This window comes from Dasypus novemcinctus, chromosome 3, assembly GCF_030445035.2.
Source record: "Dasypus novemcinctus isolate mDasNov1 chromosome 3, mDasNov1.1.hap2, whole genome shotgun sequence".
NCBI lineage: Eukaryota > Metazoa > Chordata > Mammalia > Cingulata > Dasypodidae > Dasypus > Dasypus novemcinctus.
The window spans coordinates 26,916,224-26,925,327 of NC_080675.1; the positions used below are offsets into that span (position 1 = coordinate 26,916,224).

At 41.5% G+C, this 9,104-nt stretch overlaps 1 pseudogene; it reads left to right on the top strand.

Annotated features, from left to right (window-relative positions):
- The first annotated feature begins 7,839 nt into the window (after positions 1–7,839).
- On the top strand, positions 7,840–8,322 carry LOC131278110 (large ribosomal subunit protein uL23-like; annotated as a pseudogene).
- The last annotated feature ends 782 nt before the right edge of the window (positions 8,323–9,104 follow it).

The window sequence follows — 9,104 nt, forward strand, 5'->3', positions numbered from 1 at the left end:
TATTTATTAAGGACCTTCAAAGTTACAAACGCTGTCCAAGCTGAGAAGAGGCTTGAACAGCTTGAATGAGGTGTCTAAGCCTGATAGCCAGTTTCTTGACTTGTCCTTCACTTCTCTAAGAGCTGGAATTGGGATGCAATTTTGCATCTATTTGCTGTGTGGTGTTTCAGAGTATGAACTTTGACTATTAATATCCTAGATTATCAAAATTACTTAATAGTTCAGTAGCATGTAATATCTTTTAAAAAAAAAAAAAAGCCCCTCCATTGTGTTTTTTAGTTGCATTAATCAAAGCAGCCCTGGTAGAATTGTCAGATTTGTACATCTGAACTGTGGGCAGTTTTTGTAACTGGCAAGGGACCCTGCTTGAGAAGTAATGAGCCCAAGGAAAACCCAGTTTGAAAGAATAAAAATCCAAAACCACTACCTGTTTCCCAGCTTAATGAGCCACTCCACAGACAAACATTCAGGAAATATTAGCAAGGAATGGGAAATGTGAGAGAAGAGCAGTTTTGGTATGTATTCAATAGAATTATTCAATAGAATTATTCAACTCAAAAATGAAAATATTTGAGTATTTGTTATTGAACCAAGGTTCAGACAGCAAGAAATGCAAGTCATTAAATTCCTGTTTGTAAAATAACAAGGAAACTAAATAATCACTAAGATTCCTTACATCTCAAAATATTCTGATTGAAATTAGAGGAAAATTGCTTTTCTGTTTTCTTTTCTCCTAGATCAGGAAATTCGTGTTAAACAGACCCCATCGTGTTCTGAAATCTCAATCTTCTTTTGTTACAGCAAATTTATTCATGCAATCAACAAATATCTGTTGAATAATGCTATGCATCATAGCTTAAGAGAGCTTTGAGGCTGATTCTAAAGGGAAGGAAAACTGACATCGTTGCTTTATATTCTGCCTCCGTCGTCCCCACTTGCTGCCTGTTCTCAGTTCTTTGATTACGTTCCTGGATGCCATTCTCTCTTATCTGAGGGGGTCACAGAAGCTCTGCAGCTTTCCAAAGGCTGAAAGGTCTCCAGCGTGTGGCGGAGAGGGAGTGAGGAGGTGGTTTTGATGGTGAGTTAAACCTTTCAGGGATCATTCCTGCCTGAAAAGGGAGCTGTGAGAAAAGGACAGGTCTCCGGTAGGGAGATCAGACTCTCAGAAGCAGGTGACTGATTGCAGAATGTGTTGACCTTCCAAGCCCGGGCCTGAATTCCCACGTATAATCCCTCCTCCTGAAAAAAGCACAAAAGTCTCTGTGTTCTGCTAGAGAGCTGGCCACTGCACGCAGCAGGAGACCGAGCGAGCTGGCGATGTCAGGAAGCCAGGTCACAAACGGCTCGCCGCGGGTCCTAGGGGCTCGACAAAGTAATCTCTGCCGGTGCCAGGGCAGCGTAAGAGGCCCAGGAGACCGAAGAGCCGGGGTGAACCGGCTGGCCCTGCTCCCCCCCAGCACACACGTGCCCCACAGACGCTGAGTCCCCGTATTGCAGTCTTTTTTTTTTTTTTCTTTCCATATTGCAGTGTTATTAAAGGGCACCTTTGGGTCACGGGAATCCTGGTTGGCTGTAAGCTAGGTGTTATCTTTAGCAAAGCTCTGGCCCTCTGGGTGTCTGGAACCCTTTCTGAAATGAGAGTGTGGAATTGGGGGATTCGATGATTTCTAAAGATCAATTTTTTTTTCCTTTAAAAAAGGTGGGGGCGGGACTTGCCTAGGTTGCCCCCTTAGCATTTGAAAATCAAATGCTTCTGAAGCTGCAGATTTGCAAAAGCATTTCCACCTTCCAGACTACTTGCCCACCCCACGCCACCCCAAATAGTAAAGAACACAAAAAATTTGCTTGGCTACTACCTCCATGTTTAAGTGTCACTCCATCCCTAGAAGTGGATATATTAGATCTCCTACTATATTTAGAGCAAAATGGAATCTGAAGACTAGATAGAGAGAGAAATGGGATGCAAAATGGCTTCGCCGGCTGCCTGAGCCTCAGAGCTCCGGCTTTATCTGGGTCATTTCTGTTTGGGTTTAGCGATATCCTCTTTTTCTCGGAAACCCTACTGAGCATTCCCTCAAACTCCACATACCCTTGCCTTCAACCATCAAGATGATGGTTCCTGAGATTCAAGTATATGAAATTCTCTTCCTTAAGGCAGTTTAGCCTTCAGGCCTTACTGGCCAGTTTGCCTCTATATTCCTGCTAGCAATGCCTCTTTTGTCGGTTCCCATTTGAGTCCAAGCTGTGGCTGTGCTGTGGTATCCTAAGCTTCCCCTCCTGAGCTTCCTGAACCAATTTTGATAATGATAAAGGCTTTTTCTTATTTTTTGCCTTTTATTTATAGGCCAGGCAAGCCCCGGCACATCATTCTACACCTCCTCCCTTTACACCTACGCACCTCCGCTACTTCCTGCTCTTCTCCAGCTCCCACTGCCTGCTCTTCTCCAGCTCCTTGCCTCTGGCGCCCAGCCAGAGTTGCTCCTTCCCCAACCACTCGCTCATTCAAACCATTGATCTGGACTTGTTTCCTGATTTTTTGATGAAGATATAAAGTGTGAGCATTCATTCTGCTTCTCTTCTGAATTCCTCCTTCCCACTTCCTAAGATCATTTTCCTCAACTCTGCCTAAGGCTGAGCTACCCCCATTCGTTGTTAACCTTTGGAAATTATGTGCAACACCTCTTGAAAGAATTAGGGAGTGGGAGATTGTGAGTATTGTGTGTATCCTCCAAGAACACAGATGCACTTGCAAAAGCTGAAGTATCTCCTCTGACTGAGTCATAAATTCCATTTATTTTTTTTTTAATTTAAATTATACAAAGCAAAATAGAATATCCCCTTTGTAGTGAGTTGAATAGTAGGCCCCCAAGAGATACGTCCACCCAGAATCTCAGAATGTGACCTTATTTGGAAAAAAGGTTTTTGCAGATATAACCAAGGCAAGGATGTCTAGATGAGATCCCCCTGAATTAGGACACCTGTCCTTACAAGCATCAGAAAAGGAGAAGACACACAGAGAGACACAGGAGAGAAGGTTATGTGAAGGCAGGGGCAGAGGTTGGGGTGATGCTGCCACAAGCCAAAAGATGCCTGGAGCCACAAAAAATTGGAAGAGGCAGGGAAAGATTCTCCCATAGAGCCCCTGGAGGGTGCGTGGCACTGGTAAAACCTTGATTTTTGACTTCTTGCCTCCAGAACTATGAGAGAATACACTTCTCTTGTGTTAAGTAAATTGGCAAGGGCTTGGAGGCAACTTGGCCATACAGCCTAGGGCAAAAACGAACTTGTCTGTACCAGACTAAAGTAAATCCCACTTGTCTATGCATATTGAAATCACTCACACCTGCCTGAGACAAGTTATCTGGACTCTCCAACCTGCACAACTCTAGGACATTCTAGCATTCTTTGAACCTGAGTCTTGATTTCTCTAAAACCAGGACTTTTTGGGAACTGAGGCTATAGGGGAGGTGGGGGTGGCAAATAAGATTTGGCAGTAATCTGTTAATATTTCATCCCCCTGTAAGATTTTCTAGCTTTCTTTCTTTTTCTTTCTTTCTTTGTTTTTCTCTTTCTTTTTTTCTTTCATTATTTTGTTCTTTCTCTTTTTTTTTGCTTAACCAATCATATCTTTTTCTTGTGTAATGTCATTGTATTTGCTATATAAGTTGCATCTTTTGGTGGTGAAAGAGAGTGATTTTTTTCTTAGCATGGTGCATTCCCTAATTTGTAATTTGTCTCCTTGTGATAAATAAATGGTTTTTCTTTTCTAAGTTTTTAAAATTTGTCTTTTTTTTTTTAAGGAGGCACTGGGGATTGAAACCTGGGACCTCCTATGTGAAAAGCAGGCACTCAACCACTGAGCTACACCGGCTCCCTAAAATTCATCTCCTTTATCTGTCTCCCTTGAGCTAAGACCTCTCGGTAAGTGGCAGAACTTTAGAAGTTCAACGTTTTGGGCTCTCCTCGCTTTAAGGAGAGTGATAGACCCCCTTACAGTACCCTGGCGGCACATATATAAATAAGGACAACTTAAAGCTGTAATGGCTTCAAGGGGGAAACGTTCCCATGGACAAAGTCCTGTACCTGAGAGGTGCCTTGGAAAAGAAGGGATCTAAGATCCCCCAGAAACAGTGGGATGCATTCTTTAATTGGTATACAAATCATCCCAAAGAGTATCTGTTTCCAAAATTGCTTCTTTAAAGGACTCCTTACAGAAAGCTCAAGAAAAATTAAAGTCTAGCTTTGGTAACTCTTTCACTGAAAAACCTGGACTGAAGGACGCGTCCCTTTCTGCTTCTCCTAATCCTACTGCTCCCCCTTGTGTTCCTTCCTGGTATCTTTCTTTCCCTGACTGCTCTGACCCTGCGCTGCCTGTGAGTCAGCTACCCTTCCCAGAAAGTCCAACAAAATTCGGTAAATTCTCTCTGAGACCAGACCTTCAAGACAGCCAGAATGCCACCCTCGGAAATGTCAGTCCCTGGTGAAGAGCGGAGGTCAGGGCTATTATTAAGGAATTTTCTCAATCCTAAAATGGGTCCAAAATATTTTATGAGGAATTTAGAATTCCAATCGGAGCTTATGACAGGGTTGTCTGACCTTTTTCAATTTATGTGGCTTTGAATGTGGATGAGGCAAAAATAAACAAAATAAAAAAGATCACAGCAGCTAAATGCAAAAAGCCGGAAGATGATATCAGGGCTCTTACAAATGTTACCGGTTGTGGACGCTCCCAGAACGGCCCACCAGATTGCTGAGGACTGCTCATTCAGGCCGTTCTTTTGCTGACGGACTTGAGAGGCATTAAAACATTTTGAAAGAACCCTGAATCAGGATGCAATTCTAAAAACAAATAAAATAATGGCTTTACAATTACAGCAACTCCAAAAGAGTAAAATAAAAATTATTAAAGATTTCCTGATTGCCCTTTAATGACAAACAATACAAAAATAGAGATCCTTCCGAGGGAAAAAAATATAAAGAACTGTACCTGTCTATATTGCAGTAGGGACTTTGGAAACTAGGTTGTCCATTTTGAAAAGGAAAAGAAATGAATACTAGGTGCATACATTTTTTTTTATTTTAAGTGGGTTCTTCAGCTGCTTTTATATTAAAAAAAAAAAAAAGAGAGCGAGAGACCCCAAATCTTTGAGAAACAATGGGATTCATTCTTTATATTCAGTAGCTTCTTAAAGATATGATGATTGTTAAAAAAAACAACCCTGATGTAGGAAGGAAGGAAGGAAGGAAGGGAGGGAGGGGCAAGAACAGAAAGTCAGCTCTTTCACATAAAGTAGTGAATTTTGTACCTGTGTCTTTCTGTGTTTGAGTCAGATTGTCTAACCCATGACTGAAAATTTTAAGCTCTAAGTCCTCTATTTGCGTCTGTCTGTATGTTTATATATGTATGTTATATGTTTATTTTCCTACCTCCAGATGATATTACCAAATTAACTTATAAAATGCCTTAAAAGAGTTCTGATCAAACTGGCTTGCAGATAAATAGGTACTCATGCAGAAATTTTTTCTTCTTTTTTTTTTTAAATGTCATATTCAAAAAATATGAGGTCCCCATATACTCCCCATCTCCCTTCACCCCACTCCTCCCACATCAACAAACAACCTCTTTCATCATCGAGACACATTCATCGCATTTGGTGAATACATTTTGGAGCACTGCTGTACCACATGGATAGTGGTTTACATTGTAGTTTACACTCTCCCCCAGTCCACCCAGTGGGCCATGGCAGGACATACTATGTCCAGCGTCTGTTCCTGCAGTACCACCCAGGACAACTCCAAGTCCTGAAAGTGCCCCCACATCATATCTCTTCTTCCCTCTCCCTCCCCTCAGCAGCTACCATGGCCACTTTCTCCACATCAATGCTACAATGTCTTCTATTACTAATCACAATAGTTTCATAGTAGAATACCAGTAAGTTCACTCTAATCCACACTCTATTCCTCCATCCTGTGGACCCTGGGATGGTGATGTCCACTCCACCTCTATATCAAGAGGGGGCTTAGATTCCACATGGATGATAGATGCAATTCTCCTGCTTGCAGTTGTAGCCACTCTTGGCCCTCTCCACCTCCCTGTCAGCTGGCCACGGTAAGTCCAATAAACCGGGGGGTTGGAGTTGCAAGTCTGCTGAGGCTCAGGGCCTGGCTGTTACATGGACAATCCAGAGATTCAGGTCTTCTGAGTATACACCAACCCCAGCTCTAACCACAGGTCCAGTAAAAGTAATAGAAGAGGCATGCATAGAAAGGTCATATCTGAGGATTTCCAAGTCTGAGAATCATTCTTAAAATAATGGTTTCTTCTCCTTGGTGCCTTATGGCACCAATGGCCATTTTCTTGGTTCCACCCTCATCAAGCATCTGGGTATTGACCAAGCTCCAGACCTCCCCCTCCAAGAGTGTTGGGGTGGTTGTCACACCTTACCCAATCTTTGGGATAGAGACTTAACCCCCCTAGTACAGTGATGTGAAGACAACATCCCCCCTTTGCCATACAGGTTCAACCCTCTCAGAGTAATGAGTTGACCACCTGGCCTTCCCTAATCCATGGGGGACAGACACACCCCTCTCAGACCTGTGGGGTACTGAAGTTAACCGCCCTAATACTTGGGAAATGTGCTCCACCCGCTCTGTACCCTGGGCAGCAAAACTCTTTGCAAACATCAATAATCCACCCTCTCCAACTGCTGGGGCAAATTCACCCTCTTTTTACAGATGGGTGAGTTCCTCTCTTGGCCCAAGGTGATATCTTAATTCCATATCTCAGTTTCCATGGTTTTTCTCTTGAAGTTGTTTCCCCTTCAGTCTCTCCTTTCCATGTTCCTTTAATTTCATGCTGACAGTAGTTTTGCTCATATAGCTCTCTCAAAAAGCCTGTTGGTTTAGCATGCAGGAAGCAGGGGTCCAACCCATCAGACAGTAAGACTTTCCACAAGTCTTTCTGACATAATGGCCTCTTCAATCCTGATTTACAAGTTCCAAGTGTAGTTAAGTCCTCAAATGGGGCACTTTCTTTTGGGGACTTAATTTTCAGAGGCTTGGAATTTCCAGAATCAGTTTCTGTTTTCTTTGTGCCCAATATTTCAGTCCTCAGTGTATTTCTCTCGTCTAGTATTTTATGATAAGCTGCAAGGAGAAGCCAAGCTGCATTCTCCAAATTTACTTTGGAAAGTTCTACAGCTTAATGCCCATGCTCACCATTTTCAAATTCTGCCTTCCATAAAATAGCAGGAGCTAATCTTGTTAAATTCTCTGCAACTTTTTTTTTTTTGATAGCAAAGAATCTCTGTAACTTTAAAACACAAACTGCCTTTCATCCATTTTCCAATAATAGTTTCATCATTTGCTTCTAGGGCATCATAAAAAGTCTCTTTAGCATCCATATTGTTACCAACAGTCTCTTCAAAGTGATCTCGGCCTTTTCCATCAAGCATCTCACAATTCCTCCAAAAAATACCTCTTACCTATTTGTAAAATCATTCCAGCATTTTAGTAACTGCAAAAGCATGACCCCACTCCTGGTACCAAATTCTGTATTAGTCAGCCAAAGGGGTGGTGATACAAAATACCAGAAGTTTGTTGGCTTTTATAAGGGTATTTATTTGGGGCAGGAGCTTACATTTACCAGGCCATAAAACATAAGTTACTTCCCTCACCAAAGTCTATTTCCATGTATTGGAGCAAGATGGCTGCCAACATATGCCAGAGTTCAAGCTTTCTGGGTTCCTCTCATCCCACATCTTGCTTCTCTCGAGGCTTCAGCTCAAGATTCCAGCATCAAACTCCAAAGCAAAACCCCAACATCAGGTTTTCATAAAGATGGTGCCAAAAGCAAAGAAGGAAGCACCTGCCCTTCCCAAAACCAAAGCCAAAGCAAAAACTTTGAATGCCAACAAGACAGTACTGAAAGGCATCCACAGCCACAAAAAAAAAAAAAAAAAAAAAAAGATCCTCATGTCACCCACCTTCCAGTGGCCTAAGATGCTGCATCTCAGGAGACAGCCCAAATATCCTCAGAAAAGCACCCCAGGAGAAACAAGCTTGACCACTATGCCATCATCAAGTTCCCCCTGACCGCTGAGTCAGCCATGAAGAAGATTGAAAACAACAACACACTTGTGTGTTCATTGTGGATGTCAAAGCCAACAAGCACCAAATCAAGCAAGCTGTGAAGAAACCCAATGACATTCATATAGCCAAGGTCAACACCCTGATCACCCTGATGGATAGAAGAAGGCATATGTTCGACTGGCTCCTGATTATGATGCTTTGGATGTTGCCAAAAAAACTGGGATCATCTAAACTGAGTCCACCTGGCTAATTCTAAATATATACGTTTTTTGACCATAAAAAAAACAACTCCAACATCAAAATCTTCAACTCTGTCTTCTACCATTTCTTTTATCTGTGAGTGGGTAGGGACTCAATGCCCTACTGATGTGGCCCAATCAAAGCCCTAATCATAATCTAATCATGCCCAGGTATGACCCAGTTTACAAACATAATCCAATATCTATTTCTGGAAGTCATAACTATATCAAACTGCTACAGTAACTTAAATATGTAAGGTGTACAAGATGTGTTTTTAGTAAGGAAAAAGAGAGTAGTTTTGTCCTAAAGTAAAATGACTGGTTGTTGCAGAGTAAGAAAGAGGAAAACGCAGGAGAAAACCTGAATGGATTTAGAAAATTGTGTAAGGATTGCAGAAAAGGAATTTCATTTCTTGTGGTCAAAGTTGGGTAAGATTTAATACATCTATCTATAAGATTTTTAGGAGTCTTAATATCAAATAGATAATGATGCAAAACTAGAATTTGATTTCTCTGTGTTAAAATGACAACATTTCATTTCTTACTAAGAAGTTATAGAGTTGTTTTTTAATTAATCAGTGTAAAAGGCAGAGTCTGTTTTATCCTTAATTGTTTAAGAGAAACAAATTTTCTCACTTTTGAGGAAAAAACAGGTTTTTGGGTTTTGGGTTTTTTGTACTATTGTGTTATCTTCTATATTTACTTTTCGAACTTTCTTTGTACTTTGGTTGAATAGAGAACCAAGTATTGTTTCACAGTAATCAATATCCGGAC